This window comes from Pieris napi, chromosome 13 (genome assembly GCF_905475465.1).
Source record: "Pieris napi chromosome 13, ilPieNapi1.2, whole genome shotgun sequence".
Lineage (NCBI taxonomy): Eukaryota > Metazoa > Arthropoda > Insecta > Lepidoptera > Pieridae > Pieris > Pieris napi.
Genome location: NC_062246.1, coordinates 7738108 through 7752516, shown reverse-complemented (window position 1 = coordinate 7752516; position 14409 = coordinate 7738108). Strand labels below are relative to the sequence as shown.

The 14409-nt window shown below is 32.5% G+C and overlaps 1 protein-coding gene across 2 annotated transcripts in view; it reads left to right on the top strand.

Annotated features, from left to right (window-relative positions):
* Positions 1 to 14409, top strand: part of LOC125055470 (rho guanine nucleotide exchange factor 11) — a 137465-nt gene that overhangs the window by 104223 nt on the left and 18833 nt on the right. The window lies entirely within an intron of this gene.

Sequence of the window (14409 nt, the reverse complement as noted above, 5' to 3'; positions counted from 1 at the left end):
ATTATATTAGGATGAGTGAATCGTGGGATAAACACATTTCTGTTTGTTTTACGTTTATTTTTCATAGATAGGTTTTATCTGTAACACAGGTACTCTTACCTTTAGCAGGCATCAGTCTCACACAAACTAGCTTTTTCCCTAAACAGAAGTAAGACAATTATTTATTTATAATAGTATATAACTGTCACTTGTTTATGTCCTAAGTCTTTGTGAGAAATAAATAAAGATTATTATTATAATTGTTGTCTGGATTCTAATTCAGGACGATCAGCCTGCGTTCACAAAATGTTTAACCCATATATAATTTATATGTATCCAATAGGTATCCGTATGACTTCTCAGACAGCCACTTTGAATTTCTTACAAAATTCCTCAAACTGCCAAATTAATATATTACGAAGCAAACATTAACATACCGTCTGCGAGTATTTCTCTTATTTTCACTATCAGAATTTAGATTTAACTAGACATTATAAGAGCTTAACTGACCAACATTTAATTTGAACTCTGTCTTGCTATAGATTAGGTCGACTTTAAACATTTTCGGTTACTTATGCAACAATTTCAGTTCATTTCATAAATTTAACTTAGATTTTGTATGGTCTGGCTCTTTGTTAATAAATGAGCTTTATGACTACAATATATGGTGGTTTTTTTTTCTGTTTGTATACTTTTCTAACTATTGTTACAGTATGCAAAGTTTAAGTATAGTTCGCAAATTTAAACAAATTTTATTAGTTTTTCCTCAACTGCAGTTTTTTCCCGTAATCATATTGAAGCAGATATATTTTCGCCTTTCATTATAAAAGCTTTTAGCTTTCAGTGTTTTGCTGGGAGTCGATCCCGGGTCTCCGTGGGTGGCAAGAGATAAAACAAGTTTCAAAAAATATTTTTAAACATTCATATAGGTCTATATTTTTCTACAAATTAATTCCTTTGCTCGATTTAAGATTAAACTTGCAAAATATAAAGCCCGCTTTTCTTTGAATACAGATTTACCTTAATCGATAAGGTGCTGTAGAAATGAAGTAATATAACAAAACACTTTATTTCAATGTGCGAAAGTTCATATTGCAAAATCGCTCCCATTACAATATTTAATCAATGCGGGACCGTTTTACTATTATCCTAAACGATGAAAAGGTTACCAAAGTGCTAAACCTGAACTATTTTTATAATTATTTACACTCGACATATTCTATCCAGCTCTCTTTCTCTCGTGGGATTCAGTCACGTCTAATTCATGGTTAAAAGTAAAATCTGTCTACATACTCTAGTCTACTAGAATAGATTACAAGAATTTAGAATCCAAAATTTTCTTACAAAATAACATGTCTACTGTTAATAAATATAATTGCTGTTATCAAATCATATAAAAGATCGGAACTAAGTCTTTATGTACCAGTAGCAGTATTTTAACCTGGATTTCCTAGCACCATAATTTCCTGTATTATAAACTAAAGTGAGTGTCTTTTAAACTGGTCCGAAAGGCCAGTGTAAGTTGAACTCAATTGTTGCCTAGCGGATATCTCTTCAAGGGTTCTACGTAAAACAGTCGGTTTCAGGAATGTAAGGTGATTTCAGGCTTCAGCTTTCAGTCTCGCGTTGAACGCGATACGGTACGCGCGTACGTTGCGGAGTTTTAGTTAAATATTGTGAGTTTATATTAAAACGTGGCTATTGAATATATCTAAATGTTAATGTAATATGATGTTGATAGATTCTTTGAAAGTTTTACAATAAACAAGCGATGCGTTGATTATCCTAGGGATGTCGTATATTATCGTAATTTTGAATTTAAATTAATATTTCAGAATAATTATAGTGATGTAGTAATTGACTAGATTTGAAACTATTTATCTATTGTTATCATAGTATAGTAACGATATTCTAACATATTGACGTATTATTAAATAATATCCAAAAACATATTATTAGTTATAAATAATAATCCCGTTTTACAAGCTAAAATTTAATGCTGATCTCTCTCATCTATCAAATTTTTTATGTAACAAAACGGGAAGGAGGCTCATCTGATGTTAAGTGATGCCCATGGACGTTCACATTGTAACAAGGCTCGTAAGTGCGTTGCCGGCCTAAAATCTATTATCGAGGCCACACATTAGTTTTAGTTTGTAACTTGTTTCTTTTTTTCATATGTATATGCTTGTGTATATGCTATAAATATGTCTGATATTCGATATTTTCACTGCATGTGCTAGGTCCCTGATATCGATAGTGTACATCACTAACACGCCTCGCTAAAACAATAGCCTCGGTACACAATAGGGACGTTGAGCGTTGTTTTTATTTAACACTATACAAAGTGTAATACAATGTGTCTAATATGAGATAGTAATTATCAATATAAAGCAATTAAATTCTTTTTAATTGCTTAATTTCGTATAGATAATACGAATTCATGCCCTAATTTTCGTTTTATAAAGAATTACTTTGCTTTTACAAGTGTTTCACTTTTTGGCTTTACTAAGTTAAAAAATATGATTTCTGATTTTTTTAAATCACCAACCACGCATGTTAACGCATTAATACTATCAAAAATGATTTCTTTCAAATGTGTGATATTTAAAACTTTAGAATAGCCGTAATATTTGTATGTATCTCTTTGTATTGTCCTGCGTCAGCTACATTGATTTCCTTCAACCGAGCGGTTTCCGCGTCTGCACCTGATAAGCGCTGTGGGAAAGCTTTGTGAAACTTCCGATTGAAACTATGCTTTGAAACACTGTTTTGCGAACTAAAATGATATTCATAGTAAATGACATTTGCATATTACTGCTATTTAGTACCTGCTTATTTATAATTGCGTAAAAAAGATCGTACGTACTTGTTACGATACTAAGATAGCTTGCCTTCTCGTTAATGAGATGAGGTTTTTAGTAGCGTAGTATTACGAATATAATTTTTTTTTAATGAGAGATTTTTGCTGTTACATCCGTATGGAGTTCTCGTTATCCATCAGTATAGACGTGGTGTTAAATATCAAAAATCAGATCCTTAAAACATTATTTATGAAAGGGAATAGAGCTTAGAGCGATTCGAAAATCCAAGAGCGGTTTTTCACGTCTCAAATGAAGTAATTCGGTAAAACGCAATGGTCGCACGGTGCGCTATGCAGTGACGCCCTGGATCACTGCCAGGAGATTTACTTTGGTATAATTTAGAGGCTTGTGATGATGCGTTGGCGGGGATTGTTTACATTTTCGTATTCTGACTACGTGAAAGGAAAGAATTGGAATTAACTTTACTAATTTTGAAATTTGGAGTACACACATTGGAGTTGAGCAATTTATCGAAAGAGTTATTCTTACCTTAAAGTGATGAATTTGTCTGTCTTAAGTTCCGATTACCCTTACCACCTTCTAACCTTACCATACATCTTCCAATTATTTGTTAAATTTTAATTCCTAACTATATTTATTATTGTAACGTAAGTGGATAGACAGAAAAATCGTAACCGATTTAAATTCCACCAAACATCAAATGATGTATTTAATATGTTCTTAAGTAAATAAAACCTTAATATAACCAAAAAATATACTTGTATATAGTCGTCGTGGCAGATTCCAAATAAGGATATTTGATTTTCAAAAGACTTAAAAACTTTACTAAAAATATTGATATATTTTACAACAATCTACCTAGTTACCGCATTTTTTTGTATTTCGTTCGCCTTTATGAGGTTTAAATTTATTTTCTAATATAATTGATGTAAAAATGGTGACGGCATATTTTCTAAATCGCCACTCGCTTACCGTGTGAGCCTTTAAAGTGTAATTTATAGCCAGTCCACTTGTATCGGCTTTATGAGTATGGGCGCCGTTCGATTGCGACGGAATTCGGGAAATATGTCATTCTCTTAATTTGTGTATATTGTTCCGGTCGTTTACCTTTACGAGATATAAATAGGTTTTAAAGTGTGCTTATTTTAAAATAACTAAAACGATTTAAATAAATTGTTGCAATGTCTCTGAAACTACTTACTTAAAAATAATTAAGAGCTTGAAGTTGACTGTGTCTCTGAGACAAATATGACAATCCTCTTCTAGCCTCACTATGGCCATCAGTTATATTAAAATGTTACTTAATTTTGTTGGAAATTTATTTAAATTTTTTGTTATATTTCATAAAAGAATAAGAAATATCAAACTCGTAGCTGAAGAGTATTAGTAAGTAAAAAATAATAATAGTGAACTATTTATTTCGCTTTAATGATTCTTATAAATTAAATTAAAAATAACGTAAAACTAGACTGTTTCTTTCAAATAGAAATTATCTAGCAAAGATTTAAAAAAAATATCCTGTTTTAATTATTCTTCTGAGATAATTTTATATTACACTTAAACTTATTGCAATAAAGAACCCAAGAAGCTATAATTTTCAATTAAAATAGCTTTTACTCCTGTTGTGAACGTCAGCATTGATATCATTATCTTTTGGTGATATAAAAAAATCCCCAAAAGCTAAAGGATAACAAGAATAGCATTTGACGTCAACACCATTGATATCATTATCTATGCTTTTTTGTCAATGGCACTTATATACGATTTCACGTTGTAAATTGTAGAAATATTTATGTTTGTAGAATTTATTAAAAAAGTTTTTATGACAAGTCTATACAGTATAGTTAAGTTGTCCCTTGGGGAGAGATGCGCTCAGCTATTGTTAAATGGCGATATTTCTTGCGGTTATGATGGTGCCGGTTTATATAGCTCCAAGGTTCCAAATATTTTTTTATAAATTATATATCTATATATATATATAATGAAAATGGTCTTCGTTTGAGGCTCAATCACGCCTAAACCACTGATCGAAATTTTTCCTAGATGGTTTATGGCTATTTATTTATTAAATTCCAACGTTCCTTCATTTTTTTATTGCTGTTTTACTTTTATGAAAATTTATCCATACGGACTTCACCGCGGAAACATTCGGGGAGGCTTCCTAGAACCTCTAAACGTCAACATCTGTTAAAAACTCGATTTTCGAAATATTTCAATTTTCTTAGCGGGAAGTTAAAAAGAAGAATAATAAAAATATGAAAAAAAAAATTAAAATAATGAAACATCCATTGCTATGCGGACGACAGCACTGGGGATACTTTTTACACTGGCCGGGCAGGTATTTCTCGGGCTGTTGTCGATGAGTACCGGAACAAACTTGTGTCTGAAGTCGAAACTCTTCTACGTGGAGTCTCGGACTGGGGTAGACTAAATCTAGTCCAATTTAACCCCAAGAAGACACAAGTATGCGCGTTTTCCGCTAAAAAAACTCCCTTTGTCGCTACTCCCCTCTTCGAAGACACTCTCCTTAAAGCCTCAGCTAGCATCGGAATACTGGGCGTTGACATATCGAATAACGTTCAGTTTCGCGGTCATCTGGAAGGAAAGGCTAAATTAGCCTCCAAAAAGCTTGGTGTGCTCAGCAAGGCGAGACGGCACTTCACTCCGGGCCACCGCTTGCAACTATATAAGGCGCAAATTCGGCCCCACATGGAGTACTGCTCTCACCTCTGGGCGGGAGCTCCCCAGTACCAGCTCCTTCCACTTGACCGTATTCAACGAAGAGCGGTTCGAATCGTCGACGACCAGTCACTTTCCGTGCGGCTTGATCCCTTGGCGTTGCGTAGAGATGTAGGATCTCTCTGCATCTTCTACCGCATTTACCATGGAGAGTGTTCAGAGGAGTTGTTCGGTCTAATACCTGCAGCTGAGTTTCATCATCGGACGTCAAGGCAAAATACAAAATACCATCCGTATCACCTCGACGTCCGTCGTTCCACAACAGAGCGTTTTCTAAGGCAGTTTTTGCCGCGCACCACCACTATGTGGAACCAGCTGCCCACAGAAGTTTTTCCGAACCAATTCGACTTAGGGTCCTTCAAGAAAAGAGCGTACCAATTCTTGAAAGGCCGGCAACGCACTTGCGAGCCTTCTGGCATTGTGAGTGTCCATGGGCGGAGGTATCACTTAACATCAGGTGAGCCTCCTGCCCGTTTGCCTCCTATTACATAAAAAAAAAAAAAAAAAAACATAAAATTTATTTTAATTCGTCCAGCAAAGCGGGCGCGAAATGGCTAGTATTATTATAAATCACACATGAATTTAAAAAAAAAGGTTTAATCAAAAATGCCTAACTCAGCCTTTAGTTGCTGTCACCAACAACACATTTTCATTGGGCCTAACTATGGGCCCGTAATTAATAAAAACTTTGTAATAAACCAAAATACATAATTTTGTTGGGGAAAAGTCCCTCTACAGAGGATCCTGATTTTTTTACCAAAGCCTGTAATGTATGTAGTATATGTAATTTAGTATTAATTTTATAATTGGGTCAAGTTATTTAAGCTTTTAATTTAGGTTTTTTAATGAAAGCAATATTCGGATACATGTAAAAGAAATTTGTAAAATATTCATTAAAGTAGAGATTTATGTAGTCTAGACGGGGCCGGCTGCAATCATATCTAAAGTCCATTTTGACTTCTTAGTTAAACTTTTTTTAAGTCTAGCAATATTTTTACGCTTTTGTCTCTTGGTTGTTCTTTCGGTTTCATTTTAGTACTCGCTGAAAACTAGTTGTTGGGCAGTTTTTTTAATTAAAACCTTTTTTGTTTCTGCCGTACAATAATTTTATAATACAACACAATACAAAATATTCGGTCTACAGTGTGTCCTGGGACAAGTAGGCCACTTTTAGTTCTCTCCACTTATTTCTCTCTCGGAGAATTGATGTCCGCCAGGCAGTGGTTTGCAGAACAATGTTAATGGGAATTAAGTTTTGCTTTTGAAACTTCAACTTCTTGGGAACATTCAATCAATCGCAAATCTTTGATGCTATACGTGGAATGAGCATAATTTTAAACAATAAAAATAAATCCTTAAAATAACAAATTCCTTAGTCATACATCTTTAAATATATAATTCTTCTGTGAGTGTGTATGTCACTGAACTTCTCTCAAACGACTGGACCGATTTTGATGAAATTTTTTTGTTCAAGGGGATCTGGGAATGGATTAGATTCACAAATCAGCCCGCCAGATGGCGCTGCAGTCGGTACTTTCATACTTTGCTTTACTAATTGCTTGAAATATCATGCAGGACAACGTCTGTCGGGTCCACTAGTATTTATGTAAAACTAAATGCAGTGAGACCTATAGATCTCACTGTATATAGTTTCTATTTATTTAATTAAAATAGTACTATTTTTATCTTTACACAGATGAACTGGGAATATAACGGTATACGCCTGAAGAATTTGTGCCGTCATATTCTCAGTTACTATAAAAAAACAGTTGAAATCATATTTGAGGATTGACCATGATGAAAGAATTTTTCATTTGATATAATACGATTTTGGCCGTCAGCTGCTGAAATATATATCCGGGCGGATTCGAAATAACATAAAAAGTTTAAACTATTTTAATAGTAATAAATAGAACTAGGTGATTTGTCGGATTTTATCGATCTAGTGATCTAGTGCATTTGTTTCGAATAGTCTTGTCAACAATTAAATGATGCCTCAAGATAGGAATGTCGTTAAATTGTCAATTCTTTTGTTTTATCCTGAACTGAAGATGTTTATAATTTTCTTTTGTTCTAATGTTTTAAAAATATTTGTAGTATGAATGAAATTACAACGAAATTTTCCATATGAATCATATCGGGGAAAACTTTGATAGCTTTTCGTAGCTCGGATGTTTTGTTTAGGAGTGCGAGATGGGATTTCATCATATTATATTATAAATAAAACCGAGTGAGTGGGTCATGGGCACATTGATGTTCAACTGTTTATATTATATAATATGATGTTTTAGAGGTGAGAATTGAAAAGAAGATTTATATACCGAGGCCTTTTAATGCCTCTAAGTTTTAACCTAAATTTAGAGTAGGTTATTATATAGAGAGAGGAGATTATTGACACCCCTCCCCCCATGTAACGTTTTTCTGTACTCAATAGTTTACTATTGGGTACAACGTATTAACGTTTCGTGACCACCCAGTGACTCTTTATACCTAAAAGTTACCATTAAGTGGTGTAAAGTACTGGAAAGTCGAAAATAATATTAACAATAACGCGTAATTCAGTCCTCGCCCATAACGTTTTACAATTATAAAAAATTCGTTACGTAATACTTGAACGCTCCCTAGGTACCATTTCTATATTAAATCAAAGTATCATATATTCTAACAATTGCGTGATGTGTTAAAGCTCAAATATTCTCTACGAATAGAATTCTTATTTTCTAATTTTTAGAGTAATTGACTCATTGCGGAAATACTAAGAAACGCAAATACGCGAGTGGACAATTAATTTTGGTGGAACAGGCCTGTCTCTTGGCAGCTGAGTAGATGCATCATTCTAGCTAAATTTACGAAGCCAATTGATATGTTATTTTGCTCGACTCAGTTTAATTCATAGATCAATAGTAAAAGTTTGGATTTATTTATTTGTTATATTTTTCAGTTTTTTTTTCATTTTTTATTAAATAAATATATTAGGGGCGATTTCAAAAATATTTCTTGTTTAGATACTATTCTTTCTTGCATTATAGGACAGTAAATTATCACTCACCAGGTCGCCCGTTAATCTATTTCACAGAAGAGTCCTTTAAAATTAGTGCTATATAAGTATATCTAGGTATAAAATCTAGGTCGCAACTCCTTAATAATCCAATAGAAGCAAATGAAAAACAAGTGACAAGTAGGGTAGTTGCGAAACCCTTCCCAGTTGAGTAATGGGAGACGATACTGTAGGTCTTCCTTGTTAAGTCACGTTCTCCCACTTTACTAGCTTGCAATTTTTTCTTAAGATTTCGGAACTCCTGTATAGATATCGTACTCAAGACCTATATTTAATTTTCACCAAATTGTCTTTTTATATTAAAATTTAAACTGTATTCAATATTTTAAAGATGTTTTGAGAATATCATCAAACTTATCGAATAGGTTTCATGGATCTCCATTTATATTAAGTACTATTTATGAAGAATATTTTATTCTGTATTAATCACTCTTAGGAAGTGTTATTATGGGCGAATTAATTAGAAACAAAAATTTTCGTAACCATAGAGCATATCGTGTCTAGAAGACTTCGTTTTATACACTCCCATAAACTATAAACCAGGTAACGACATATAAACCGAGTCATGAGCCTCATTGAGTTCCTAATGTTAGCTAATAACATCTTTATGACTGGTTCTAAGGTTCCAAACATTGGCATACATACGCGTAATTTTTCTAATAAGATGAATACACTTCCTTATATAGGTGTAAATAAATTAGTATATAGAATATATTCTGTATAAATATTTAAAGGATCAAGATAGTTAAATTTCAATCCCATATGATTTTTATACATTGCTATAATTTATACATTTATCAAATTTTGTCTTTAATTCCCAAATATATAACTCGACATTCTGAGTGCTTTTAAGCAATCGTGGTTAGGCAGTGAAGTTTAAACAACTATTTAAATGTAGTTAAATCGTACTGACGTTAGTAAGAAGTTCATAAACCATTTCCATTTCATTTTTACTAACTTTTAAACTTCTATATCACAGCTATAGAACAATAAGAAGATTAGAAATTTAGTTACATTATTATAACAAGAGTGATTTAATTATTTAAGACCAGTGAGTGGATTGATCCTGATCCCTGAGGTCGTAGATTCGATCCCTGGCTGTGCACCAGGGGACTTTCAGTCTACGTGTGCATTTACCACTCCCTCGTACGATGAATGTAAATATCGTGAGGAATACGGCATGCTCTAAATGGCTCAGGCTCTTAATTTCACCAACATCATCTTGATGGTTGGAGGTCGTCCACAGTCCGTTTTATAAGGCATTTTCTTTTGCGAACTGTGGAATCGACTCCCGGTGGGGGTCTTCCCTCAGAGATACGACCTCCAAATGTTTAAAAATCGAGTGTACTCCTCCCTCAAAGGCCGGCAACGCGTGTCTATGGGCTGCGAAGACTGCCCTTTTTGGTCGTCCCGCAAGATCATTTGCCCCCCCTATAATATAAAAAAAATGTCTTAGACCCAAAAATCGACGGTGTGTGTCAGACACAGAAGGTTTATATTATATATACGTTACATATATACCTGCCATTACTTGACAAATGTTTGTTTTGTCTGTAAAAAGTATGACGTAGTTCAGTTACAGTCGGTCATGTTTGCAAACAATAATCTTCGCAATGGATCGTGTGTAACGATTCATGGCGCACCTACCATCGTTATTGGATGAAAACTTTCCTATATGTGATGTCATCGTGGAGCTTTTATAATTGCATTAAATTCACAGTTGGAGCTTTAGAGTGAGGTAAACAAGCATAAGAATTGAGGGCGTTTAGATCGATTAAAAATGGAACTATGTCTGTAAAGAAAAACTACTTCCATGATTTAACTTGATTATTTGCTGGTTAAATTAAATTAGTTGTATTAAATCCTGATGTTCTATTTTATTAAATACTAGCTGACCTGGCTAACTTCGTTCCGCCCTACAACCTTATAATATCGTTGTTACCTTAATTTAACTTATTTTAGGATTTCATTAATGTTAAGTATTACATTAATACAACTTTTTTGCAAATACAGAAATGTTTTATTGCTTGCCATTGCGAAAGAAGAATGGCAGTTTTACACATTAGGCATCTTCTCTCTAGCGTCAACATGGCGATACTGCATGTTAAGCACTTTCTGATATCCAACATCTTTTGATCAGGATCAAAGCATGGTTATGAATCTCCTCATTCACCTCAAGATCGGAATTTCTTGAACTGACACGAATTCGACGTAAAATGATGCGTAGTTTTGTCAACAGATGGCACCATATGGTTTTTGCATTCGTAAAATTAATTAATTAATTTAGTGTTATTCGATAACTTATCCGATATTTTATTGCTTATTCTGCTATTCGGGACGGAAACAAATCCAACAAATCAAAAACCATGGCAATCGGTCCAGCCGTTCTCGAGTTATAAGTGTTGTAACAAACACGACTTTCTTTTATATATATAGATAAACAACGAAATGTCACAATAAGGATGACAGGCATTTGAAGTTTTGTTAGATGTTGTCTTGAAAGTAGCGTTGATTGTTAAAAATAAGAAACATGAACATTATGAAATAGTTTTTATTTATATCTATAAATCTTTTCTGTCTCTGTGTGTTTGTTATTATTTATTACACTTCTAAACGGCTAGACAAATTGTGTGTGTTCTATTGGTTTCGAGAATGGTTTAGATTTACAATTACATGATTTTTAAAAAAAAAATATTGATGAAAAATTTATCAAAACGGTCCATATTTTAAAAAGTTGAAAATTATATATTTAAGACGTCGGGTCCGCTATTATGATATATATCATTTTGATTTATAAATCAAGTCCTAAACTGTACTACTACAAATTTTTATTTAATAAAATTAACATACATCTGTTGAAATGTATCAGAGCACGTAAGATTAGGCAATAGTTCTTTCTTGCACATTTTTAAAAGCTAGTACATTAAAAGAAAACTATATTTTCATTAATTAAATTGTTACTATTAAACTATTCTCCTCAAATCCATATTTCTAATAAAGTGCAGTTTCCTAATAAAGTGCACTTAGCGGAAGTGAGTTCCCGCCCTCGCTTATCATCGTTATTCGTTAGTCAGAACCGCGGCGCCCCAGCGAGCGGTCGTGTTGGGCGGATTCTTTATTTAAAAATTACGTTTGACTAATTATTTCCGACATTTTGTGCCTTGAAGACGGCGATAATATTGTAAATATAATAAGATTTGATACTCTCAAATACTCTACACATAGAAATATTTGTGAAAGTAGTAAGAATTAATTTAAAATTTCTGTTAAATTAATATAGTGTTAAATGAATAATGTCTAAAACGTTATTAATCTAGCATTTCGTGTGCGGTTGAAAATTTTAACATTACTATTTGGATATTATTAATAGGAAAAAGTATTCAAAACTAAATTATATACAGCTTATCAACTAATTATTTTTTTATGCTAGGTTTTGGTTGATATATATTCAATAATTGTTTTGTTTTTATGTAGCTAATACATTTTTCGAGTCGTTTATATTGAGTTAGATAAAAGTAATCGTCACCCACATACTTTTGTATCAACTAGAAATCTTCATTTATAACATAAATGTTAGCCCTTATGCGGGTGCCGGATTACAAACGTAGAGCAACGTTTAAGTCCTTGTTTTGTCAATGTTCATTTGTTTTGAGGAAACTTAAATAAAAAAGTTACTTAAAATGAAATAGATATCTTAGCTGTAATCAAATTTCTATTCTTTATTGGATTCTATTATTATAAAGTTATTATCTGCTCTTATTATTTAAAAAAATTGACAGAAGTTTAGCGCTATCTAGTTAGCTAATATATAGTTTATTGCTATCGAATATTTATAGCTTAACTAAAATTTAACGACTAAACCTCAAAGGCGGAGGTGAAATTTTTACAGTTGGTACGTTCTTTGATGAGGATATAGGATATTAATAGTGTTACAATTTATCCACTAAAAGATAAAGGCTGACACATATTATTAGCTTATTTTACGATAAATAACATTTTATAACGGATATTACTATCACTATGCACCTATGATGCACTTGGATCTTGGCCTAAATTAATAATAATCATACTTTGATATAATTTCGTAGTAGTAGGTCAATTATTTAAAAAATAATTAATAGCGGCTTAAAAATATATGCTTTTGTTATGATTTTTTATTGAAATATTAAGGAATTTAATCAGGGTGTGCCAAAAAAGAGTGTGAAGCGGTGGTCTAGAGATAGATCTATAGAGCGATAGTTAGATAGAGTTATAAAAATATTTTTTTGAAAAAATATTTGCACCTGTAGATTTTTGTTTTTAAGTCAAATAGGTTTATGCTAAGTAATAAAAAAAAACAATTGTGTATCTTCATTATTTTCAAGGTACATCCGAAATTACTTAAAAAGTAGAATGTCAACATAAACAGAAAAAACAATTATAACTCCTAAACCACCAAAAACCATAGAACATAAATGGGGGTTACCCGCGTGACAGCCTATATTATTTGGGATGGAAGTTGGTTGGAAATTATTAAATTAAATGTCAAGTTCATAGTTCTTTGTGTTCTAACTCTTGAGATACAGTGGCGATTTATAATATTTTAAGAAATATTTTATTACCGCTTGTGATCGTCACGAGTCCTTAAATGTATTCTGAGAAACCGAAAGAAATAATTTGTTACGGCATTACGTTATTAATACGCCAGTATAAAAACTTAATTTCCTTATAAACATATATAAAGCGCTAACAGCTTCACGGATGCGAAATTACCATACAGTTATGGCTACAACTTGTTAATAAGCTTTATATGGGACAAATAAAACATAGTAATGTGTCCCCTCGAAGATTAATTTGTTTATGAATATGCTTCCCGTTTTCTATTTGGTATTTGTAGAGCGGTAGAAGTATGTATTAGTTATCTATGAAATCTGTGAAGTAGACATTTTTTAGGCAAGCAGCGCTGACTAAAGCCCGTAAGCACACATTAGACTGAAGTAGATGAAGTATGCGTATGCACGAGGCCAATTAGTATTGTTTTTAATATTTGAAATACACGAGCTATGTGAAACCAACTACCCACTGAAGTATTTTCAAACCAATTGAACTTAGAGTCCTTCTTCATCTGATATTTATTCAAGGAAAAAGCGTACCAATTTCTAAAGGCCGGCAACGCACTCGCGAGCTCTCTGGCATTGAGAGTATCACTTAAAATAAGGTGAGCCTCCTGCCCGTTTGCCCCTTTTATATAAATATAAAAACTAGTTTCAAAGTATTTTAAGTTTATCGTATATACTATTCAGTAGCACTAAATGCTAATGCTAATACTAAAACATATAACATCCTCCGTAATATTAACATACTCCGCTGGCAGTTTAAATAGATTAATATCCGATAATAAATCCGCACATTCTAAATGCTGGCCTCTCTGGTTGTATGAACTTTGTTACTCATAAAATTTGTATGTTACCTTTATTATTCCAATGTTCGGATGTTATTGCTTGATAACAATTAATTTATTAAATATGTATAGTTTATTGTTTATCTCAGTGGATGTTAACAGTAAAACATATGTTAAGAATGTAGATCCCGTATTCTTAAAAGCATAAATTAAATTTAAATCTCTTTTTTATTTTTCAATTTTTCTACATTTTTTATTGTAGTTAAGACAAGATGTTATTATGGAAAATTTAAGTATTCTAAAAAGGAATCTTTTTAAAATAATTGTGCTTTAAATGTAGAGATCCCTAATGTAACTATCACTGTGATATATACAGCCTGATCTTGAGGTATTTTGGTATATAAGTCAATACCTTGAGGAAGATGGCT